Source organism: Entelurus aequoreus, linkage group LG25, assembly GCF_033978785.1.
Source record: "Entelurus aequoreus isolate RoL-2023_Sb linkage group LG25, RoL_Eaeq_v1.1, whole genome shotgun sequence".
NCBI lineage: Eukaryota > Metazoa > Chordata > Actinopteri > Syngnathiformes > Syngnathidae > Entelurus > Entelurus aequoreus.
In genome coordinates, this window is record NC_084755.1 from 32,343,335 (window position 1) to 32,370,557 (window position 27,223).

General features: G+C 37.8%; 1 protein-coding gene across 3 annotated transcripts in view; it reads right to left on the reverse strand.

Annotated features, from left to right (window-relative positions):
• Window positions 1–27,223, reverse strand: part of LOC133642170 (vesicle-fusing ATPase) — an 86,389-nt gene that overhangs the window by 41,899 nt on the left and 17,267 nt on the right. Inside the window, exon 1 of one of the 3 annotated variants that reach the window (XM_062036237.1) lies at window positions 11,997–12,010. The exons of the other annotated variants lie outside the window; for them this stretch is intronic. The gene's annotated coding sequence lies outside the window, so the exon portion shown is untranslated. Of the gene's footprint in view, window positions 1–11,996; window positions 12,011–27,223 lie in introns of those variants that run through there. 3 annotated transcript variants of the gene reach the window in all.

The following is a 27,223-nucleotide window of genomic DNA, read 5'->3' on the forward strand; positions in this document are numbered from 1 at the left end:
CCCATTACCTCCCTGCTTGGCACTCAGCATCAAGGGTTGGAATTGGGGGTTAAATCACCAAAATGATTCCCGGGCGCGGCCACCGCTGCTGCTCACTGCTCCCCTCACCTCCCAGGGGGTGATCAAGGGTGATGGGTCAAACGCAGAGAATAATTTCGCCACACCTAGTGTGTGTGTGACAATCATTGGCACTTTCACTTAATTTATTGATCTCGGTTTTTCTATTATTTTTATTTAAAACGGTAATACTAACTGTCGGGTGTTTTACCGCGGTGATCATTAATACCATTCATTGTTACATCCCTAGTGCAAACTGGCACAGTTCAGTACACATGATAGCTTTAATTATAGTTGCATCTTCTCCTCCCATTATTGTGGGTGTTTTGATGATCAGCATATATTTTGCATATTAATAAAGTGTCACGGCGGGGTCTTTGCAGCTTACTGCGAGGTTTGTTCTCCCGGGATGCAAACGGACTATTCCGGACAAGGCCTGCAGGTAGGAACATATTTATTAATCTTCTCAAAACTCAAAGTACTACAAAAAACGGAAAACAAGGCGAAGGCACAACGCGCTGATCGTACTTGGAGCTAAACTAACACTTAGCATAAACTATAACAAGGAAAACTTACTAGCTGTGGCATGAACAAACAAAAACGTACGTATAGAAGGCATGAAGCGAACACTTGGCATAAACTTGGAATCAGACATGAACCGAACAATGACGCCAGGCCGACTGACTGGCAAAGGCAGGCATAAATAGTGTCTCTTGATTAGAGCCAGGTGAGTGTCCCGAACAACAGAGGCAGGTGAAAATCATAAGTAACCATGGTGACTAAACTCAGGAGGTGCACAAACAGGAACTATGGAGTCCAAATTATTCTGCTCACTTAACAGGCACAATCCACTTGTCACACGTTTAGTAGATAAGATTTGCAGGTGCTATTAAGTTTGCACGTGTTTTGGTACACGCAAAACTTTAGTAAACCAGGCCCTTAGTATGTTATCCACAACATGCCCACTAGTAGTAATTACAATTTTAGAGTTTGCAAATGTTATTTAGCGTCTGTTATTTGGGATTTTAGTCGATCAGACCCTAAGTGTAGTAAAGTGTACTATCTTACAATCAAGGATGTCAACATTTTCATGACTGTGGATGTCAGTTTGTGTTTTATTGCAGTATTTTTTTACATTACCTTTCATTTTAATGAATGAAATGGAAAGCCTTTGCAGCAGAGTTGCATCCAGCGCGTTGATTAAATGCACTTGATAAAAAACAAAAAAAGTCAAAGGCAAGCCTCAGCTGAGAAGGGAAATTCCAATGAAAATCACTGCAGCCTGACTGCATGACATTGTAACCATGGCAACTGCATTCAGCAATCCGACAGCGCTTCAGATAATACATCAGGTTTACTGCTGGCAGATTCATCAGAGTCCATCACAGGCAAATTGCTTGACAGTACCATATTTTTCGGAGTATAAGTCGCACTGGAGTATAAGTCGCATTTTTTGGGGAAATTTATTTGATAAAACCCAACACCAAGAATAGACATTTGAAAAGCAATTTAAAATAAATAAAGAATAGTGAACAACAGGCTGAATAAGTGTACATTATATGAGGCATAAATAACCAACTGAGAACGTACCTGGTATGTTAACGTAACATATTATGGTAAGAGTCATTCAAATAACTATAACATATAGAACATGCTATACGTTTACCAAACAATCTGTCACGCCTAATCGCTAAATCCCATGAAATCTTTTACGTCTAGTCTCTTACGTGAATGAGCTAAATAATATTATTTGATATTTTACGGTAATGTGTTAAGAATTTCACACATAAGTCGCTCCTGAGTATAAGTCGCACCCCCGGCCAAACTATGAAAAAAACTGCGACTTATAGTCCTAAAAATACGGTATATGTTTCAGTGAAGCATTACAGCAGCAACAAACAACAACCAATTGAAAACAGTGAAAAAATATATAATTCTAATTCTACAAAGTTAAACAATGAAGTACAAAAAAAGTAGTATTTTAGTTTGTAAAAATCTAAGCATTTCAGCACTCAGTTCAGGATCTTCAACTATTTTGTTTGCCAACATTCCCAAAATCATAAAAACAAAGCATTCAATGTATTTTTCCAGTCATCCGGCATGATTATTCTCACTATATATCACTATGACAACAGAATGCAGTGCATGGTATGCTGCATGCATGCTAAGAATCAGAAAATCAGAATTGCTTGGCATGATTTGAACAAGTGTGCCAAACTCTGTTGACAAATGCAGCATTCAGGTGTCAAATAATCAGTGAAGGGCATCCGAAAAGGCAACAGAAGCAGAAGAAAGAGATGACAGGCTGTTTTCAGTATTATGTGGAATTGTCACAACAGTGCATGGTATGCTGCTTGGTAGGGATGATACTCGAAACCTATTTTACCGGTTGTTTGATAAGAAAAGAACCGAGTCCTCGGACTCGAATCCCTTTTTGAGAACCGGTAACCCTATATCGAGACCACTATAGTAAAGAAAAAGAGTTGGTTCTTTATTCGAATCCCTGGGACCAATCCCGTCCCAACCACAAATGCTCCGTGTGGCATCACAAGAAATGACGTCACGTAGCTCAGTCATTAGGCGCAGATAGGGAAAGCAGGAAAAACAATGGACCGGAAAAAGCGCTCCAAGGTGTAATAAAGTTCAAAACAAAAGGTATAATCCAATGAATAACTTTACTGAGAGATTTGAGCAGGGTACAAACACATGACCAACACTTTTATGACCAACCGGAAACATAGCAACCAGGCTAGCAACGCACCTCCTTTACGGCAGCTGTCGCAACGTTCTTAAAGCAACCGCAGCACATACATATATGACATCTCCCTTTTTTAACTTTTGTTTTTCTTTCCTTGTAAACAAACAAAATCACACTGTATATGTGTTGTCTGTCTAATTATAAATAATGCAGATGAGGCGTGTTGGCTGAGTTCTTGACGTTTACTTTCACAGCGTGCTCATAACCTCATTCTTAGCTGCCGGTTGGCGACATGCAACAACACTTTTCGGGGCTACCGCGCATGCTCGTCACTCCTGTTGCATGATGGGTAGTGTAGTTGTTATATTCCCTAGCTCATAACATCTCATCTTTCCCCCTATAAAGAAATAATGTTAACTCAATAAAGTGTATTTCTTTTTTTAGCTTTAACTTTTCATTTTTTAGCATTGTAACCACATTTGCAAACAACTTTTCTCTTCATAGAATTGTCTTTCAATAAAGAAATAAAGTGCAAAAATGTCAAAGCATCATAACAAACAGTTATGTCAAATAACAGCAGAAGTGCACTTTTTGGAAAGCTGTATTATTTTCAGTTTTGTGCCCAAGGGACTGATTTTATTTAACACTATATTATTATGTATACACTTATAGTGACAGGTTGTGTTTGTGTTACTGTATATATTTGTTTTTCTGAAACATCCCACTTAATATACTTTGGGTAACAACAGTTAATATTTATTTTTTTTTTATTTTTTTTTTAGGGGGGTAACAGTCAATATTTATTTATTTATTAGATTTTATTGTTTTCTTATATAATAAAAGTGAGCTTTTGTTAAACCAAATATTGTGTGTTTTTTTTCCATATACAACAACCTATCTGGACTTGATAAGAGAATCGATAAGGAATCGGTTCGATAAGAGGATTCGATAATAGGCTCGAACTCGCTAATTTCTTATCAAACATCATCCCTACTGCTTGGTGCTAGGCATTAGAAAAGGTGGAACATTGGCCAACGTTTTTGGAATAGGTGGAAAGAAAGAGATGGCAGCAACAAAGACATACATTGTGGGGAAAAAGTGGTTTTCTTTAACATTATGTATCAATTGTCAATTTCCGCTCAAATTAAACAGTACTTGAAAACACTGCTAAATCTTGCTATTGCAGTGTGACATTCCCTGTGTTCTGTATTGCCGGCTGACAAGTGGCTAGCAGCTAATTATGTGTCTCTATACACAGTGTGGAGCAACACCTCGAAGCTAATAATAAACACTTGCATTCTGGCAAAAAAAAACAAAAAACTGCATTTCTTGATATTTTAGCTATCATCTTCAAGTATTATATCACTGGAGGACGAGGCTAAACATGTAAGAGCAAACCAAGAGCAGGCATGCTAATAGCTAAGCTAACCGCTAAGCTTGCTTGAAACAACACCAAGAAATAAATGCTTTGTAAAGGTTTAAGAAGTGTAGATAGAACCACGTTACAGCAGAAAGTAAACAGTTATTAACAAGAAATCAACAAGTAGATTAATAAGAAGTAGCGGGAGGATAAAATAACAACAACTGTTGGTGTGTCAGCATTGTTGACACGTAAGAGGGTGGATAGATCCACAAATTGGTGGTGTTTACTAGGGCTGTCCGATAATATCGGACTGCCGATATTATCGGCTGACAAATGCTTTAAAAAGTAATATCGGAAATTATCGGTATCGGTTTCATAATTATCGGTATCGGTTTCAAAGAGTAAAATGTATGACTTTTTAAAAACGCCGCTGTGTACACGTACATAGGGAGAGATACAGTGCACCAATAAACCTTAAAGGCACTTATTTTGCGTGCCGGCCCAGTCACATAATATACGGCTTTTCACACACACAAGTGAATGCAAGGCATGATGGATCAACAGCCATACAGGTCACACTGAGGGTAGCCGTATAAACAACTTTAACACTGTTACAAATATGCGCCACACTGTGAACCCACACCAAACAAGAATGACAAACACATTTTGGGAGAACAACCGCACCGTTACACAACATAACAAATACCCAGAACCCCTTGCAGCACTAACTCTTCCGGGATGCTACAATGTACACCCCCCGCTTGTTACATTGTTTAATGCATCAAGCGGGGCATCACAACAAAATTAGGCATAATAATGTGTTAATTCCACGACTGTATATATCGGTATCGGTTGATATCTGTATCGGTAATTAAGAGTTGGACAATATCGGAATATCAGATATCGGTAGAAAAGCCATTATCGGACATCTCTAGTGTTTACTGTTGATGGATGGATCTTTATTGCCATTGCACAAGCACAACGAAATGTAATTTTCAGCATAAACCCGTTCAAGATTAGACAAACATTGTACAGGATTACAGAACGGGAACGCTGATGAGTCACCAATTACGGCACACCATAAAACTTGGGGAAAAAAGTAGACGCTGGGTCTGACGCTGAGTAAAAAAAAGTAGATCTCAGACTGGAGTGACAAAAAAACTCCATAGCAAAGCACATATAAATATTAAGACATACAACTCGAGACTTGCAACGAGGAGTGAGGGGGCAGGCATCCGGCCTGAAGCTGCCAGCCACTAGGGGCGCTGCTCAGTTTCCATCATACAACGTGGGGTGAAGCGTTGAAAGCGTGGGATGGGGGGGGGAGTCAACAACAACAGGTGTGTGTCTACGATAGACAGGGAAGGAGTTTGTTGCGTCTTCACTGCACTGTCCTTCGTGAGAGTCTCGCAGTAGAGACCTTGCCAAGTCGCTTGCAGCCAGGGAAAACAATCCAGATTAGAATGTTTGTGTTTGAGCAAGCGAAAATACATTTAAATTAAATTAAAATAATTAAATGAGTAGCTGATTATCGTTTTTGCTTTTGTTTAGTTATTGTGTACTATTGACTTTGTTTTTCTCAAACAATTGTATTTGATAAAGAGAATAAGGAACTAACTTAAAAATGCTGATATTCATTAACTGTCAATAGTACTCACCATAAATATATTGACCAATTTACAGTTAATACATGTGATCAGTATTGGTAATGGTATCGACCGATCTTACTCATAGATAAAAGGTATTGGAATCAGTAGGGCTGGAGGATTATGCCAATAATAATAATCACGATTATTTTGATGAACACTGTAATCACGATTAATTAAACCATTATTAAATAATTTGAAAACATGAGTATTTATTGTAACTGAACTTTAAATATAGTTTTTAAAAAATGCATATAAATTAGTAACGAATAAACCACAACAAGTAGAATAATAATAATAATAATAATAATAATAATAATAATAATAATAATAATAATAGTAATAACAATACATTTAAATAATCAGTTTTTCCGTTTTAACTGTTTTTAATTAAAAAAAATTTACCCGTTGCACTTATTTTACCACCATAAAGTGTGTGCTATTTGTGTAAAATAAAATGTAATAAGATGTTTGTTAATTAAATGCAATAATCCTCACATTTACTGGTGCAATACATTTTTACCGCTTTGTCCCTTTTGGGGTCGCGGGGGTGGCTGGCACCTATCCCAGCTGCATTCCTAGCAGATTTATTTCCTATTGGTGAATTTATGACTTATTCAAAATATTATTCATAATAATGAAGCATTTAAAAAATATATTCTGTTCCACTTGCATGTCGGAAAATTCAGTAAAAATAAAAATGTATTTTTTTTGGACAAAATCTGATTTTTTTCCTTTTTTTAAGTAACATTGTAAGTAAGCACTGGTAACGATTAAAATGAACCGATTTGGTAAGTTTAAATGACTATCCTGTATTCTTGAAAAATTGTTGATGTTTTTATAACAACTTTAGAGCCTGACACCAGAAAAACCAACAAGCAAAAAATGCTGCAGTGCTGGCACAATTCCACATGTCTCCCGAGTATTTATGGCATCTGGAGCCGGTCGGCTCATTTTCAGAACAATACTTTTATATTTCCATGCATGTAGTATTTCTAGTTAAAGTCATTTCCCGGTTAAAATACAGTCTCTTCTTCTACGCTTAAAATTGCGAGCACTGCAGCTGTAGTCCTGTTAGAAACCTGCCTCACAAAACCTCCTATTTTTTAATTATGTATGCGACAAACCATAAACTTCAATATTCACCAACCAACGCTAGGAGAATATGACTGTGACCAATCGCACGGTTTCTCTGACATCCTGCAGCTTTTTGCCTTGAAAGTAAGGGTTGCCTCCCTGCTGCAGTCTGGCGACGATGTTGTACTGCTACCGCACAGCCATTTGTTTCCATGACATGATGTGGCGCACACTGGTCAATAGATGCAAATGAACACAATCAAACACTTCAGCGATACTGCGTCCAGAAAACTGACAAAGCACCCCACTTAAATATAAAATATGGTGGAGTGGGGAAGGGCCGGAAATGGATCAACTTTTGTTTTTTTATTGAAACTTTGATTTAAGGCTGCAGCTAACGATTATTTTTCTATCGATTAATCTATAGATTATTTTTTTCGATTAATGGGTTAATCTATAGATTATTTTTTCGATTAATCTATAGATTATTTTTCCTTTTACCGATTATTTTTTTTATTCAAAATGAAGATGAAAAAATAAATGTAGGCCAGTTTTTTCGAAAGGCATGGCTTTTATTTACAAAAAAAAAAGAAGTATGGCCACTCAGTCAACACTGACAACAACATGAGCAGGGAAATGGTGATTACTTTATATTAACCATATCAATTTTGAAGTACCGTATTTTTCGGACTATAATCCTTTCATTTTCTCAAAAATCGACAGTGCGCCTAATGTACAGATTCATTTTGGTTGTGCTTACCGACCTCGAAGCAATTTTAGTTGGTACATGGTGTAATGACAAGTTTGACCAGTAAATGGCAGTCACACATAAGAGATATGTGTGGACTGCAGGTTGACGCTGGAAAGGACAGGTTATTAGGTTATTACTAACCGTCTGGACTTTTATCGCAAATTATCATTATAACTTTTATTGTTACATCCCTCGTTTATTAACAAGTAAAAAGTCAAAGTCGGTCATGGCATGTTGGTCAATTTTTAGGGCATTACGGCAAATGACTAGGGCGGTCGCGGCTTTTCAGGGTGGTCCAGGGTGTACCCCGCCTTCCGCCCGTGTGCAGCTGGGATAGGCTTCAGCACCCCCCGCGACCCCATAAGGGACAAGCGGTAGAAAATGGATGGATGGTAGGAGTGCCAGATTCATTTTCAGGCGCAAAAAATACGTAAAGAGAACAAATTAGTAAAAACGGGACGCTGTGGGTCCTTTAAACGAGCACTTTTTGGTAAGAAGAACACTTTAGACCTGGACCTAATGAGTTGGTCTACATAGATGGTTGTCGAAATAAACAGGTCTTACTTAAGCGGGTTTCGCTGTACAACCTACATTTTCAGAGATTTTTGAAAACAAGAATGAAGTGCACAAGTTTGAATTTATTTCAGATTTCCTCTGTTTTAAAATTGTTCGAAATTATACGTACAGTCGTGGTCAAAAGTTTACATACACTTGTAAAGAACATAATGTCATGGCTGTCTTGAATTTCTAATAATTTCCACAACTCTTATTTTTTTGTGATGTAGTGATTGGAGCACATACTTGTTGGTCACAAAAAACATTCATGAAGTTTGGTTCTTTTATGAATTTATTATGAGTCTACTAAAAATGTGAGCAAATCTGCTGGGTCAAAAGTATACATACAGCAATGTTAATATTTGCTTACATGTCCCTTGGCAAGTTTCACTGCAATAAGGCGCTTTTGGTAGCCATCCACAAGCTTCTGGTTCAATTTTTGACCACTCCTCTTGACAAAATTGGTGCAGTTCAGCTAAATTTGTTGGTTTTCTGACATGGACTTGTTTCTTCAGCATTGTCCACACGTTTAAGTCAGGACTTTGGGAAGGCCATTCTAAAACCTTCATTCTAGCCTGATTTAGCCATTCCTTTACCACTTTTGACATGTGTTTGGGGTCATTGTCCTGTTGGAACACCCAACTGCGCCCAAGACCCAACCTCCGGGCTGATGATTTTAGGTTGTCCTGAAGAATTTGGAGGTAATCCTCGTTTTTTATTGTCCCATTTACTCTCTGTAAAGCAGGGGTGTCCAAACTTTTTCCACTGAGGGCCGCACACGGAAAATTTAAAGCATGCGGGGGCCATTTTGATATTTTTCATTTTCAAACCATAACAAAATATATGGATTTTGGTTATTTTTACCTTTAGGGCTCCCGGGGACCATAAAGGGTCTAAGTCATTAAAATGTAAAAAAAACAAGTCGAATTGTTATATATATATATATATATATATATATTTTTAACGCTTACAGTAAATCTCTACAGTATATGAACTTCAGGTTGAAATAAACTTAAAAAAAAAAAAAAAAAAGGTTTTATGCCTTTTTTGTCAAAGACAACTTAGTTTTTTATAATAAAACTGAAATATGCAGTATTTCCCCCACTGCCCAAAACATTTAAAAAGCAATGTTTGATGTGAAGTAATTAGAGCCTTAAAAAGATCAATAATGCAGGACACCATTCATTGTTATTTTTGAGTAATCACAGTGAAAAGACAAATAAAATCCCATTAAATATATTTGGGACCCAAAATGTGTCCCATTCATAAAGTGATACATTTTATTAGGTTTTTTTTACTTTCAACACTTAAGTTACGAGATCAACTTCAGATATATCTGTCGATTTTACGTTTGAACTATTATTTTGTTTGTTTTTATGCTCTTGTGTCAAAGAAAACATTGATGTTTTTGTATGGCAACCACACAATATTTTCCACATAAAACATTTTAAAGTTAAATATTTGAAATAATTGGAGCCTTGAATAGGTCAATAATTCATTATAACATTGAGGTATTTTTTTTCTTTTTTTTTGAGAAATGGCAAAAAAAAGAAAAATAAAGAAAAAAAACAGCCTGCATTGCAGCTTTGTGTCAACATTGCATTTTTTTCTAGTCAGATTTCACCTCATTCCACTTTTTTTAATGTTTCTTTTAATTTTTGCAATAGCATTTCCAGAACGTGTGGCGGGCCGGTAAACTATTAGCTGGGGGCCGCAAAGGTCCCCCGGGCCGCACTTTGGACACCCCTGCTGCAAAGCACCAGTTCCATTGGCAGCAAAACAGGCCCAGAGCATAATACTATCACCACCATGCTTGACAGTAGGCCTTGTTTTCCTGGGATTAAAGGCCTCAACTTTTCTCCTCCATATTGTGGCTAATCAGCTCAATTTTTGTTTCATCTGACCATAGAACTTTCCTCCAGAAGGTCTTATCTTTGTCCATGTTCTTTACAAGTGTATGTAAACTTTTGACCACGACTGTACATGTTCAAATAGTGTATACAGTAAATACACCCCTTGCCTATACTTGCTTAATTGTCCTTCAGCAAGGTTCCCCTTTTTGAAGCCATCAACACGCTTCTGATTCTAAGAGAAACTTATTGACACAATTTCCGATCCAATTTGATGTCATCCATTACTGAAAAGTTTTTGATGACACGCCAACTTAAAGGCCTACTGAAATGAATTTTTTTTATTTAAACGGGAATAGCAGATCCATTCTATGTGTCATACTTTATCATTTCGCGATATTGCCATATTTTTGCTGAAAGGATTTAGTAGAGAAAATCGACGATAAAGTTCGCAACTTTTGCTCGCTGATAAAAAAAAGCCTTGCCTGTACCGGAAGTAGCGTGACGTCACAGGAGCTAGTATTCCTCACAATTCCCCGTTGTTTACAATGGAGCGAGAGAGATTCGGAGCGACAAAGCGACGATTACCCCATTAATTTGAGCGAGGATGAAAGATTCGTAGATGAGGAACGTTACAGTGAAGGACTTGAGAGGCAGTGATGGACGTATCTTTTTTCGCTCTGACCGTAACTTAGGTACAAGCTGGCTCATTGGATTCCACACTCTCTCCTTTTTCTATTGTGGATCACGGATTTGTATTTTAAACCACCTCGGATACTATATCCTCTTGAAAATGAGAGTCGAGCACGCGAAATGGACATTTAAAGTGACTTTTATCTCCACGACAATACATCGGTGACACACTTAGCTACTGAGCTAACGTGATAGCATCGTTCTCAAATGAAGATAGAAACAAAAGAAATAAACCCCTGACTGGAAGGATAGACAGAAGATCAACAATACTATTAAACCATGTACATGTAACTACACGGTTAAAAATTCTCAGCCTGGTAAGGCTTAACAATGCTGTTGCTAACGACGCTAAGGCTAATTTAGCAACTTAGCAACCGGACCTCACAGAACTATGATAAAAACATTAGCGCTCCACCTACGCCAGCCAGCCCTCATCTTCCCATCAACACCCGTGCTCACCTGCGTTCCAGCGATCGACGGCGCGACGAAGGACTTAATCCGTGGGTTTGGCGGCAAGCATCGGCTAGGCGTAGTAAGTAGTCCTTGTTGTGTTGCTGTAAGTATTGTACTTAGCCGCTAATACACCAATCGATCCCACCTACAACGTTCTTCTTTGCAACCTCCATTGTTCATTAAACAAATTGCAAAAAATTCACCAACACAGATGTCCAGAACACTGTGGAATTTTGTCGAAGAAAACAAGAGGTTTTTGTATCGGGTCCGATGGGGTCCAACCACTTCCGTGGATTTTGTGACGTCACGCGCATAAATCATATCCAAAGGAGTTTTTCAACCGGAAGTGTGGCGGGAATTTTAAAATTGCACTTTATACTGTAAGTTAACTGGGCCGTATTGGCATGTGTTTCAATGTTAAGATTTCATCATTGATATATAAACTATCAGACTGCGTGGTCGGTAGTAGTGGCTTTCAGTAGGCCTTTAATCAAAACGGTAATCAAGGAATGCCGAACAATAGATTTAGCTCTCATCCTCAGGGACAACAAATGGTGTGTGCGCAGGAGAAAGCCCTGGAGGCTAAATAATGAATGCTAATGAGGATGCGTTTCCCCCTCCTTGTGTATGCACTCAGTGACTAGGCTGCAGTGGGACCAAAACATCATCTATATTTCCACCAAGTGATCCCCGCCTGCAAACGGTGGCGCACATCCTCTACGCAAGCAGCCCTCAAGTCCGACAGCAATTAGCGGGCTGTCAGGCGGGAATTGCAAATATTTTCCACGAGGAACCACAGCAAAGAAGATGGCACCTCGTTTTAATAGTTGAACTGTTGTGTAGCCATACATACCTTGAAAAATATTACCACCTTGTGGCGCCAGCGTAGGCAAGCAGAGAGGAGGGACAGAAGACAGTTTTTGAGACGGAGGAGGACTTGAGGTGGAGCCGCCGAGCCAATGGGGCAGTGATAGGTATGGCCTTATCGTACATGAGTAAAGGGATGGGGATCAAGTGCATGATGGCCAGAAATGAGGGTATTTCACACTGAATCCTGACACTGGATTCTTAACAAATACACACGTCATGTAGTTTTCTTTTTGGTAGCTTTTGGCTTATTCGCCTGACAAATTTAAAAATGTAGTAACAGGTAATACCCCAAATCTGGTATATAATGACAAAGTGTCATGCAAGTGGAATTTCTCTGCTCAGATTAGAGACAGAGAGTACCAACAGTCTTAATGTGGCATGAACACAAGGAATTAGATGATTCTGTTCTCAAATGAGTTCAGGTTAATCATGCATGAGAGGGAAATGCACAATCTGTTTTCCACATTCAGATGCTGGTGGATGGGGAGTAGTTCTCACATATTCTGGTTATTGTCCTGTTGTGCTATTAAGACTGTTAGAACTTGATTTGTTGGTGTAATTAGTTGGGCATGCTGAGACATTGAAGACATAAAAGGTAATTTAAAAAATGTCGGGGGAAAAATATGATGGTCGACAGGGGCAAATGATCCCAATACAGAAAAAAATCCAAAACTAAATCACACAAGCACCATAAAACACATGCAACGAGAAAATGTATCCATGGAAACATTATTAAAGACATTGAATATCATAGAATAATAATCTATTTCACCCTGTAGTGACCAGACTTACCAAATAAAAAACCCAAATGTAAACAAGAAATTCACAATATGTTTTTGCTACCACTGTCTAGCCTAGTCCCTATTGCCCACTACTGCCACCCGCTGTTAAAACAGAAAAATAAATGTCACTACTTTGTCAAAATTGAAGAAATAAACACTGTATGGCTGGGTTGGGGAACTTTATCTAGCAGATAAATCTTACTCTTAAAATGTTGGTTACTGTACTTTTATTGAAAATTGCTTAATTGTTTAAAATGTGAGCAGAAAGTGTTTCCTCCTGCTGATTCAACCTAACGTGTTGGTTGCACTTTATTCAAATAAGATGTGAATGCATTGGCCATTGATTGTTGTTGTTTACTTGTTTGTTTGTGTCCATAATTCATGTATAAATAATTCACTTACAATAAATAATAGGAATGTAGGAAACTTCTCCTGCAGTGTCCAGTATTTAGTATTTATTTCAATCTCACACTGCTTGATTATTATTATTTTTGCTAAACAGTTACTGAATCGATTTCAACTCACTGAATCGTTTCGGAACGTATCGTTCTAAAAAAAAAATATATTGTCCTTAAATCGTATCTGCAACAATAAATATCTAATCGAATTGAATCAATGTAAAAACGAATTGTTACACCCCTTCTACGATTACATTAGTGCTTAATTTGGTCTAAAAAATGATGCTGACAATAATATTGTTTATCAACAATAATTTGTGGGACAATACATCATCCAGCAAAATGTGTGATCGGTCCAGTCTTTGAAGAATGTGCAACTAACCAATTCGAAAACCATGTCACAAAACCGTAATAAGATCCGAACCGGGGATTTTGTGAACAGTCCTGTGACTCGAGATAATCTTTTTTAAAAAAAGAGACTAGCAACAACTTTGAACTAGCAACATTTTCTGGACACTTTTGGAGACTGTAATTAAAGCCAGATCTGAACGATGGATTTTGGGAACAGTCCCATCCCTAATATTTAGCTAGCATTCGGACCCTTTGAGATAATCTTTTTAAAAAAAGAGACTAGCAACAACTTTGAACTAGCAACATTTTCTGGACACTTTTGGAGACTGTAATGAAAGCAAAATCTGAACGATGGATTTTGGGAACAGTCCCATCCCTAATATTTAGCTAGCATTCAGACCCTTCGACGTTGTTTTTTGAAAAAGCGACGAGCAACAACTTTGAACTAGCGTCATTTTCTGGACTCTTTTGGAGATTCTGTAATAAAGGCATGTATTTCTCTTCTCAACGAGCAGCGGGGCAGTGGGCGCCTCTTCTGAACTAAAACCATTTACAAGCGACAGAAGACGGTTCATTTGTCATTTCAAACATTTGTTTTGGTTTTCATGTTCAAATGGCACCCCAGCACTTGACATGGTCAAAGTGTTTTGTAGTTTACATTAAATGTTTAACATAATGTACTTTCACTTTCACTGAATTCCGTCTGATGTTGCTTCTTGATGTCTTCGGTATTTGAATCAAATTTAATCTCTACGTTAAAGGCCTACTGAAACCCACTACTACCGACCACGCAGTCTGATAGTTTATATATCAATGATGAAATCTTAACATTGCAACACATGCCAATACGGCCAGGTTAACTTATAAAGTGCAATTTTAAATTTCCCGGCAAACTTCCGGCTGAAAACGTTTCCATATGATGACGTTTGCGCGTGACGTCAGCAGTGGAAGCGGAAGTATTCGGAGCCCATTGAATCCAATACAAAAAGCTCTGTTTTCATTTCAAAATTCCACAGTATTCTGGACATCTGTGTTGGTGAATCTTTTGCAATTTGTTTAATGAACAATGGAGACTGCAAAGAAGAAAGCTGTAGGTGCGATCGGTGTATTAGCGGCGGACTACAGCAACACAACCAGGAGCACTTTGAGGATAGCAGACGCGCTAGTCGAACGACCTCACCTTGACTTCCTCCGTCTCTGGGCCGCCAACCGCATCGGTGATCGGGGTGAAGTTCTTCGTCGTACCGTCGATCGCTGGAACGCAGGTGAGCAAGGGTCGTGATGAGCAGATGAGAACTGGCGTAGGTGCAGAGCTAATGTATTTAGCATAGCTCTGTCGAGGTTCCGTAGCTAAGTTAGCTTCAATGCCGTCGTTAGCAACAGCATTATTAAGCTTCGCCAAGCTGGAAAGCATTAACCGTTTATTTACATGTCCAGAGTTTGGTAGTATTGTTGATCTTTTGTCTATCCTTCCAGTCAGGGACTTATTTGTTTTGTTTCTATATGCAGTAAAGCCCGATGCTATCACGTTAGCTCAGTAGCTAAAGAGCTTCATCGATGTATTGTCGTGGAGATAAAAGTCACTGTGAATGTCCATTTCGCGATCTCGACTCTCATTTTCAAGAGGATATAGTATCCGAGGTGGTTTAAAATACAAATCCGTGATCCACAATAGAAAAAAGAGAGAGTGTGAAATCCAATGAACCCTTGTACCTAAGTTACGGTCAGAGCGAAAAAAGATACGTTCTGCACTGCACGCTAGTCCTTCACTTTCACGTTCCTCATCCACGAATCTTTCATCCTCGCTCAAATTAATGGGGTAATCGTCGCTTTCTCGGTCCGAATCTCTCTCGCTGCTGGTGTAAACAATAGGAAAATATGAGCAGTCCTTCCTCCGGTGTCGTCACGCTACTTCCGGTAGGGGCAAGGCTTTTTTTTTATCAGAGACCAAAAGTTGCGAACTTTATCGTCGATGTTCTCTACTAAATCCTTTCAGCAAAAATATGGCAATATCGCGAAATGATCAAGTATGACACATAGAATGGATCTGCTATCCCCGTTTAAATTTAAAAAATTCATTTCAGTGGGCCCTTAAGACTGTGTAGAGCTGCAAAGCGGACACTCCCAGCACATGCCCTTGTTCATCCAAACAGGCCACATTTGCAAGCATCTCATTGAATTATTCATCGAGTGTTTTCCTCTGGGGGGAATCCACTTAGGTGTCTGCACCAGCTATCAATACTGCAGTATCAGAGGGCTTGGGATTGAGTAAGATATACAGAAACAGAAAGGGTGGTTCTATTTTGAGTCTGGTGAATAGTATGGAAACATGAGCAACACCTTAAGTTGATTTATTGTGCATTTGGTGCATTATTAGACATGTTTTGGTTTAAAAGATCATCGCTGGAGCCGACAATAACAAACGGAAATCCACCACTCCTAATGGGCGCCAAAGAACACGACTCCAGTGGTTTTAATGCGCAGAAGGGGGAGTAACACAGCACTTTGGAAGGGTACTTACTGTGTGCTACTGTATGTAGGCTTTTGGTAAAGTTGTGAATGAACACAAGCAACTGTGTAAATATTTAATGGTTCAATGTGTAAACATGCGGCTTATAGACTTGTGCGGCCGATATATGTACAAAAAAAAAAAGTGATCTGATGGAGCTTGAGAGGTGCTGCAAAAAGGAATGGGAGAAATTTCCCAAAGATAGGTGTGCCAAGCTTGTGGCATCGTATTAAAACATAATTGAGGCTGTAATTGCTGCCAAAGGTGCATCAACACATATTGAGCAAAGGCTGTGATAAATTTGCTAAATAAAAATAACAATTTTAAATCACATTGTCATAATGGGGAAGAGTCTGTCGAATTTCTGAAGACAACTGTATTTATTCCATTTTGGAATAAGGTTATAACATAACAATGTGGGAAAAGTGAAGAGCAGTGAATACTTTCCGGTAGCGCTGTATCTATTAATGTGACGTGACCGTGTCTGAATTACTGTGAGGGAAAGAAGAAGCGCCCATATTTTATAAGTTTGTTTTAGTTGAATTGTTGAGGCTCTGCTGAGGTTGATATGACCCGTATCATTCTCTAATTCACATTAAAGCAGCACACCAAGTCAAAGCAACCTGACTGATAAACTGAAATGATGAGCGACTCCTTAAATGTCAATCGTTTTGGAATACTATTAACCGTGTGATATATAAGGCCTTATTACTACTGCAAATATATACCGTATTTCCTTGAATTGGCGCAGGGAATATAGTATTCGCACGTCTAGAATTACTGCCGGGTCAAACTCGTTTCTCAAAATAATTAACGCATGCTTGGCCTTATCGCCGGTTTATTATTGAAGCCGGATCAAATTCGTTTCGCAAAATATTAATTTTATTATCGCATGTCTATAATTTTCACCGGGTCAAACTCGTTTCGCAAAATATTTAGCATATGTCTAGAACTTCCACCGGGTCAAATTCGTTACGTCACGAGTGACGCATCTGTCCTCATTTTCAAAATGGAGGAAGCTGCTTTCAGTAGTTTACAATCGCACAAAGGAAAAAAGATAAAGAGCTATTCAGTAGGATTTAAGGTCCAAGCTATTGAATACCAGTACAGTATGCTAAAGAGAACAGTAAGCAGCTATGTTTTATTAATATACCGTAGCTGCGTGTGTGAAATACTGTATAAGGCATTAAATGACTCCCGCCTCCTGGTGGTAGAGGGCGCTGCCGCGCTAGTGATCCTTCTTGCGACTTCCGGTACTGCAGAAGAAGTGAACACACGCAGCAAGAGATTTTTTTTCTTCTAACATGGAGGATTACATACCGGTATCTAAAATAAAACAGTTTTCTAAACTGGACTTTCAATTGAAGCAGGAGGTAATAATTAAAGGAATATCTCCATCGAGACAGAGACTTTTAAAACGGAAAAAAGAAAATAATGAAGACTTCTATAAACAAGTTATCGATGCTTTTGGTCAGAAGGAGCTGCAAATGGACTCCATTTATAAGTACAGGTAAGACCATAATAACGTTTTTTTTAATTAAATGTGCTTTTCATGATGGTATGCTTACATCACACTCAAAGCGCACGTCTAAATTTTATGGATTCCTCTTGGTAAACGCCGGAGTGAGAAGAGGTTTTAAAATAATTACCGCATGCACGGCCATCACGCCGGTTTCCGGTAAACGCAGGAGTGACAGGAGGTTTTAAATTAATTAACGCCCCTGCGGCTATTCAAGGAAATACGGTATGTATATATATCAATATATGTATATATTAATATATGCATATTTATAAGTTAGGGCACAGCAGGAAAACACAAAGGGCCTGATTTGCGCGTAATAAAACATGTGTGATTTGTTTTAGCTACTTCTAAATCACTAATCCTCGCCACCATGGCAACAAATAAACTACATTTCTTACAAGTATCATCCCGGCAAGACGAGAAATTGGCTAAACATACTTCACTACACACAGTAGGAAGATACAATAGCTAACTGTTAAAGCTAGCGAGTGTTCCTGAAACAAATGGGTGGATCTATACAAATATCGACTGTAACGATACCAAGCAAATACAAGAGCTGTATATAGTCGATGCTACAATGACTATCAGTGTTGGGACATTACTTTGTAACGCGTTACAGTAACGCCGTTACTTTCGGCGGTAAATAGTAATCTAACGCTTTATTTTTTTATATTCAGTAACTCAGTTACCGTTACTACATGATGCGTTACTGCGTTATTTTACGTTATTTTTTATGTAGTATCGGCTAGAAACTGAGAAGATCTGAGTGTGTTTTATTGGAGTGCTGCAGAAGAGGCGACAGAGAAGAGGCGCGCTCTTTGTGTGTGTACGTGGGAGGGGGCGTGTCTGTGTTTACTAACAAGACGTCATGGCGAAGCCCGAAGACGAGTTTCTTAACATGGAGATATTCTCACTACTTTTCTTTTGTCGACCACAAAGAAAAGAACATTTTAGTTAAATGTAAGATGTGTCTTCGATCAAAGATCCTATCCTAGCAATTCAAATCTGCTGAAACAGCTACAAAAGCAACATGCTTCGACGAAGCTAGTAGAGAGAGACACACTTCACCTCCTAAGCAACAGCGACTGGATTTTAACGAGGCACTGCTAGCCAGGACAACATTGATAGAGCCATTGCAGCACTGAAGGTACACACTCTGTCAATTCTCTTATATACTCTTTCATTCTAGACTTCTAGAGTGTTTTATTATCACATCACTCTAAATGTATAGTCTATAAAGTTCAGAAACATATAGAGGGATGCTAGTGGGCTAGTGGGCCAGGCCAATCCTTCCTTATCTCTAAACTAAAACTGGGGAAATGTGTAGAGTGTTCTGGGCTTCAGAGATGATTTTATTTCAGAATTCCTTGAGAGAAAAAAACGCCTGGTTAGGCTTTGTGTATGTAGTGTGTGCCTTCCTTGGTTTACAGCTATGTTGTTATTATGCTGTTTGTTACTTATGTATGTTATGTTGCAGCTATTTAAAATAGTTTTGTCAATTTGTTCTGGCCTGAAACAAATTGGCCCTTTGAAACATATATTTGTCTTTGTGTGTTGTATGTAGACCACATTGCTTAGCAGAGTTCAGTGATGCCAATGCATGTCAAGTTGATCAACAGATTGTATTATTCTCCAGTGCAATAACAGTACTGAAATGAAGGCTAAAAGGGCATTAAAAGGGACCTTAAAAAAAATAATAATAATAATAAAAAAATATATATATCTATATATATATATATATATATATATATATATATATATATATATATATATATATATATATATATATATATATATATATATATATATATATATATATATATATATATATATATATATTTTAGCTCATTACAGAAGCTAAGTAGTTACTTTTCACAGTAACGCATTACTTTTTGGTGTAAGTAACTGAGTTAGTAACTGAGTTACTTTTGAAATAAAGTAACTAGTAACTGTAACTAATTACTGGTTTTCAGTAACTAACCCAACACTGATGACTATATTGATATTATTTATTTTCACAAAATATTTTGTCTTTTTTTTATTGTTTATGAACTTGGGAAATACGTCCCTGGACAGAGGAGAACTTTGATTATGACTGCACTACTTGGCAGCAACCAGCAGAGGTGCTACTGATTCGTGAGCTTTCACTTGCATTGTGCTTTTCAAACTTCAAGGTACTTAAAAATGCTCTCAGGCACAATTTGGAATTATCAACAAGAAATATTCTTCCCAATAGAAAACTGGCATCAAACATGGAGAAAGATTGAAAATCTTTACCGTATTGAACCCGAAGACATGAGACTATCGAACAAACATGAGTTGTCTGATATTCCGGGATGACTTATACAGGAAAATGACCTTCCCCAAGAAAGTCAGAGCTTTTCTACTAGTCACACACACACATCTACCAGTCACACACACAAACACACACACACACACACACATCAGTGACCTAGAAAGAAGCAACTGTGGCTGAAATGTTAGCAAACAAAAATGGAGAAGTTATGATTTTCCAGATAAAGTAAACAGTGACACTGAACAACAAAAATCATATTAGTTGTTTGAGGGTGGAGTTGTGGTTGTTAAATGCAGCCTGGAGCTTTCTGCAAACAGCCTCAAACATCAGCAAATCTTTTCTTGGCCATAAAAGAGCGAGTGGGTGGTCAAACAGACACTGGAGCTGAGGAAGAAGATAACACTATTGAGCAGTAGAAATTTATGAGGCCAGCAACCCACTGACTGTTCAGGGGAGAAAACAATAACACATTAAAAAGTGCATAGATTTACTGAATCATTGTAGATTAAAGTGCAGCACCATTCTGCAAAAAATGTAAATCATGATTTTCTTGCTTGGATTTGATATCACGATTCACTGGGACGATTTTTTTCACGTGCACACATTTGCTCTTTTTTTAATAAAGAAAGGCCACTGTTTTAATAATAAAAAATATATATTTTAGGGCTGCAACAACTAATCGATTAAAATCGATTATAAAAATAGTTGGCGATTAATTTAGACATCGATTCGTTGGATCTATGCTATGCGCATGCGCAGAGGCTTTTTTTAATTTATTTTTTAATGAACCTTTATCTATAAACTGCAACATGTACAAACAGCTGAGAAACAATAATCAAAATAAGTATGGTGCCAGTATGCTGTTTTTTTTTCAATAAAATACTGGAAAGGATAGAAATGTAGTTTGTATCTTTTATCCGATCATTAATTGATTAATCGAAGTAATAATCGACAGATTAATCAACTATCAAATTAATCGTTAGTTGCAGCCCTAATATATTTATACAATATAATTATAATATAATACAAATATATGATTTTAATTATATAATTACAATTAAATGAAGGTCATCCGCTATTGTTCTATTTTGCATCCTCTTCTACTGATGTTTTCCCCAAGATGCTGAAAGAGCAAGTGGAAACACAGGCAACGGAGATGGAGTCCGGAAAGGGCAATTCCTTTACATCTAATTTTTGATCATAACCCTGTCAGGTTTGAAGAAATCATGGACCAGGGTGACAAAAACATGCAATTACGTAATCAGAATAATAGTTTTACATGCCTTTAGCCAGACTGTCTATAAGTGGCAATGGGCTTTAGTTCTGTGCAGGGTTTCCCTTACAGGTGGCGCACCGCCATGGCAATATAAAAGCTGCCACACTCTAAACCTTCAGGTTTTTAACATGAAAACAAATGTAAGTTACATATTGTTTAACATATATATATATATATATATATATGTTCAGTTCGGAGGTGTACCGAAGGAGTACACATGCTAGCAGCGACCGGGCTAGGACAACATGTAAAAGCCAGAGCTGGAAGACCCTCCTGCCTCGTTAAGAGCTCCCGTTTGGGAACACTTTGGCTGCGCGATACAACAATGGAGGACGGAGGTTTGCCGACATTGTTCAGCAGCTGCTTCTGACAACAGGTCAAACATGTGTTGAACCTTTCCTGCTTCCGGCTCCCAGACCGTAGTCGAGGAGCGCAGGGGAGACACTCCTCCAGGGCCGATGTATTCTCGGGGGAAACACCCTTCACTCTACCCGGCAGTGGGTCTCCACAGCTCCGGACTCCAGGGTAAATGACGAGTCCGGCGATTAGTTGCAAATCGTGGCTTTATTGAGGTCTTGCACACAGCCAATCCAACAAAACACTAGCCACTCCCCGCACTCACGCTACCGCTCCCTCACCTCGCTCGCCCACACACTCACCTCACATGCTGTCACATATTAAAGGGCCACACACACACATACGCTACTCTCATAACACATGCTAACCCATTTGAAGCGTCACCACAGTATTGAAGCAGCCTCTCCTCGGCGAGTCAGGCAGAGCTAAAGCAATAACAAATGTTTTTATAGCAGCAGATATAAGTCCATATTGCATTAGAAACTAGATTTTGACCCACTTTTATGATGGTAGAACAATGAGCCCATATATCCTCTTACTGCCAAGTTAGCCAGGCTGGGGGGAACAGAAAAGTTAATCTGAGGCTGAGTTGACTTGAAACTGTTTAATGTTGCACGTTTTATATGTAGAAGAAAAGCTTTGTCATTTTATTTAATCTGAGCAACAACTTGAGGCAGTTTATGTTGATTAACGTGGACCCAGACTTAAACAACTTGAAAAACTTATTGGGGTGTTACCATTTAGTGGTCTGTACAGAATATGTACTGTACTGTGCAATCTACTAATAAAAGTCTCAATCAATCAATCAATCAATCAAAAAAAGCACTTTATATGTAGAAAGGTTTTGTTAAGAAACCATTCTGAGCTTTATCTCATTTAGTTTTTATTTTATATATGTTGACCACATTAACCCTGGCAATGGACCCTGTGTGTATTTGTATGTTATGCCATTTTTTACAAATTTGGTAAATAAATAACCAAAAAATTTATATTTTGTTGTATATATATATATATATATATACATATATATACATATATATATATATATATATATATATATATATATATATATATATATATATATATATATATATATATATATATATATATATAACTTGTTGGAAGCATATCCATATTTAAGTTTTACTTCTTTCTAAACTCCTATATTCATATAAAGAATAGCTAGTATTCTTCCTTCTTTTGAGTCTCATAGTAAGGTGTTGGCCTTCTAGATTGGAATGTGTCAGAGTAGAGATAACTCGGAGTAGTCTAAACAAAGAGAGTGGGGGTGAGGGACAGACGGAAGATCACGGGACTTCCGGGGGGTTTGAGCTAGACCGAGCTAGACCGATTTGGACCGGGCTAAGGAACGCTTGGGTGTTGGGTTGGTCTCAGGTTTGTCCTCTAAGCTTTGAGAATAAACTACAAAATACCAACTATTGCCTGGAGATTGAATATAAACATCAGCGTATTGCCATAAAAAGAATCTGGGAGAGACTAGCAATTTGAATTCCCCATTGGAGGAATGCTGGTCGACGCAACAATATATATATATATATATATATATATATATATATATATATATATATATATATATATATATATATATATATATATATATATATATATATATATATATCCATCCATTTTCTACCGCTTATTCCCTTCGGGGTCGCTGGAGCCTATCTCAGCTACAATCGGGCGGAAGGCGGGGTACACCCTGGACAAGTCGCCACCTCATCGCAGGGCCAACACAGATAGACAGACAACATTCACACACTAGGGCCAATTTAGTGTTGCCATATATATATATATATACACTACCGTTCAAAAGTTTGGGGTCACCCAAACAATTTTGTGGAATAGCCTTCATTTCTAAGAACAAGAATAGACTGTCGAGTTTCAGATGAAAGTTCTCTTTTTCTGGCCATTTTGAGCCTTTAATTGACCCCACAAATGTGATGCTCCAGAAACTCAATCTGCTCAAAGGAAGGTCCGTTTTGTAGCTTCTGTAACGAGCTAAACTGTTTTCAGATGTGTGAACATGATTGCACAAGGGTTTTCTAATCATCAATTAGCCTTCTGAGCCAATGAGCAAACACATTGTACCATTAGAACACTGGAGTGATAGTTGCTGGAAATGGGCCTCTATACACCTATGTAGATATTGCACCAAAAACCAGACATTTGCAGCTAGAATAGTCATTTACCACATTAGCAATGTATAGAGTGTATTTCTATAAAGTTAAGACTAATTTAAAGTTATCTTCATTGAAAAGTACAGTGCTTTTCCTTAAAAAATAAGGACATTTCAATGTGACCCCATATACATAGATACACACACACACATATATATATATATATATATATATATATATATATATATATATATATATATATATATATATATATATATATATATATATATATATATATATATATATATATATATATATATATATATATATATATATATATATATATATATATATATATATATGTATATATATACATATATATATACATACTGGCAGACCACTATGTAGATAGTGGCCTGCCAGTTGCCACTATCTACTTCAGGAGTCTCAGAAGCCATTTTGTTTTCCCTTCAATGAGGAAATCCAACATGTGTTGTTGTGCTCAATGCCTCCTGATCAATCTTTTCTATAAAAGTTTCCCAAAATGGAAAAGACCTAGAGGTTGAATGAGAGAGTTGTTGTCCGTAGCCGCACTGACCCAACACTGGCTGACATACTGTCTCTGGGCAATGAGTTGTGCAGACACGCACTTGTGATCCACTTAACAAAGCCCTTGCTGCTGGCGGAAGCAAAGGACCACAAGATGGAGCCACTTTTGGAAACAGTTTTTCCAGTCATTGATAAATGCACATTAGTAAAAACAGTACCAAAAGTACATTTATTAACTCCACCAGGGATGCCCAATTTTGGCCTGTCGTGTCATTTTGTTTGGCCCGCCAAGTGGTGGCTACCAAATTTAAAACATATTTGCACTGACCTCTTTCAAGCTGCACAATAATTGATGGCTTTCATTCACAAGGCTTTAACAAGTCCAAAAAGTTAGTAGATTTTACTCTAAAAACCTGACAGCTCAGTTGCCACAAATGTACTGTAATATCAACAGTGGTACCATTTATCCATTAACAGTGATGCACTGTACAAACAGGGAACGTACCGTATTTTTCGGACAGTCGCAGTTTTCTTCATAGTTTGGCCGGGGGTGCGACTTATACTCAGGAGCGACTTATGTGTGAAATTATTAACACATTACCGTACAATATCAAATAATATTATTTAGCTCATTCACGTAAGAGACTAGATGTATAAGATTTCATGGGATTTAGCGATTAGGAGTGACAGATTGTTTGGTAAACGTATAGCACATACTTGCCAACCCTCCCGTTTTTAGCGGGAGAATCCCGGTATTCAGCGCCTCTCCCGACAACCTCCCGGCAGAGATTTTCTCCCGACAAACTCCCGGTATTCAGCCGGAGCTGGAAGCCACGCCCCCTCCAGCTCAATGCGGACCTGAGACTGAGTGGGGACAGCGTGTTCTCACGTCCGCTTTCCCACAATATAAACAGCTTGCCTGCCCAATGACGTCATAACATCTAGGGCTTTTAGAGAGTAGAGTGCACAACTGCGCACACAACAAGGAGACGAAGCAGAAGAACGAGGAAATTACAAACATGGCGACGCCGTCGACGAGCAAGATGAAGAAATACGCTTGCAAGTTCCAAAACGAATGGAAACAAGAATTTCAGTTCATCCAGGACAGTTCGAAGGGGAAGGTGTATGTTGCCTGTAAATTTTGTAGAACAGACTTCTCCATTGAACACGGTGGCCGAAATGATATACTCATCATGAACGGAGAAGTTAAACAGGACAATACTGCCATCTAGTGGATAGCCACCGGAACACTGATATTCAAGTATTTATTTTATTTATATGTAAATAAAATAAATATATATATATATATATATATATATATATATATATATATATATATATATATATATATATATATAGCTAGAATTCACTGAAAGTCAAGTATTTCATATATATATATGTATATATATATATATATATATATATACATATATATATATATATATATATATGAAATATATATGAAATACTTGAGTTGGTGAATTCTATCTGTAAATAACCACGCCCCCAACCACGCCCCCCGCCCCCAACCAACCCCCATCCCCCCACCCCCGACCCCCTACCCCACACCTCCCGATATTGGAGGTCTCAAGGTTGGCAAGTATGGTATAGCATGTTCTATATGTTATAGTTATTTGAATGACTCTTACCATAATATGTTACGTTAACATACCAGGCACGTTCTCAGTTGGTTATTTATGCCTCATATAACGTACACTTATTCAGCCTGTTGTTCCATCCATCCATCCATTTTCTACCGCTTATTCCCTTCGGGGTCGCGGGGGGCGCTGGAGCCTATCTCAGCTATATTCTTTATTTATTTTAAATTGCCTTTGAAATGTCTATTCTTGGTGTTGGGTTTTATCAAATACATTTTCCCAAAAAATGCGACTTATACTCCAGTGCGACTTATATATGTTTTTTTCCTTCTTTATTATGCATTTTCGGCCGGTGCGACTTATAATCCGGAGCGATTTATACTCCGAAAAATGCGGTAGATTTAGCAGCCCATTCGCCAGAGTTTTGCAGTGAAAATAACAGTGGTACTGTTTTTCAATTTATAGTTATGCACTGTAAAAACAAAATGGCCATTAATTTTACGGTGAAAACTGAAAGCTCAGTCACTAGATTTTTAACGTTAAAACAACAGTGGTACCGTTTTTCAATTTGCAGTAATTTGGTGTAAAAACCACCGCACATTTTATTGTAAAATTCTGGTTATTAACTTGCAGATTTTTTTTTCTGAAAATCTATAGATTTTTATTTTTTTTTACAGGCTAACTAGTTACGGTTGAATTTAAGAACCCCTGCTCTACGGTAAAGTTGTGACTATTTGACGCTCTATGGAAAGGGATAATCTTGGTCGTCATGCTTCGCCCTCATCCTGTAATGAAAACTTAAAACACTTCGAAATTTAGCATCTTCCATATGTCGTATTTGTCTGGGTGAAGTTTAAAAGAGATCAGATGAAAGGGTTATAGAGCAACACCTGGAAATGGCCAAAATCTGCACAAAATTACCTTTTTGAATGTTTTGAGGTTCTAAATGTACATAACACATGCAGAGTTGTATGTTAACTGAATAAGGCACACAGTTTGCATGGTAATCTCTACAACTTCATATTCATATAAGGCGGTATGAGGCTAAATTCCTCACTCATGGTGCTGTTGCATAGTAAAAATCACTGCACCCCTGTACTTTCACATATACATACTGGTGAACATGGGGTCATTTCTATTGAATTATGTTGATTGACATTCTCCTCAATAGGAATGTATAGTCTGTGTCTTGTTTTTTGTTTTTGTAAATGTTTTTTTTCCTTTACATTGTATCTTTCAAACGTAGCTGCCTGTAAAATATACGTCAGATACTGTCGGAATTTACCTTTGGATAGGGAAATTATTAATCTCAGTCAGTTCAAGCAAAATAGTAAGGCTGCAACTATTAATCAATTAAAACAAATTAGGGAAAAAAAATTCCATTTATATTCTGTTGCTTTGATTCATAATTTTTAACGGGTGTAATAAAATGTT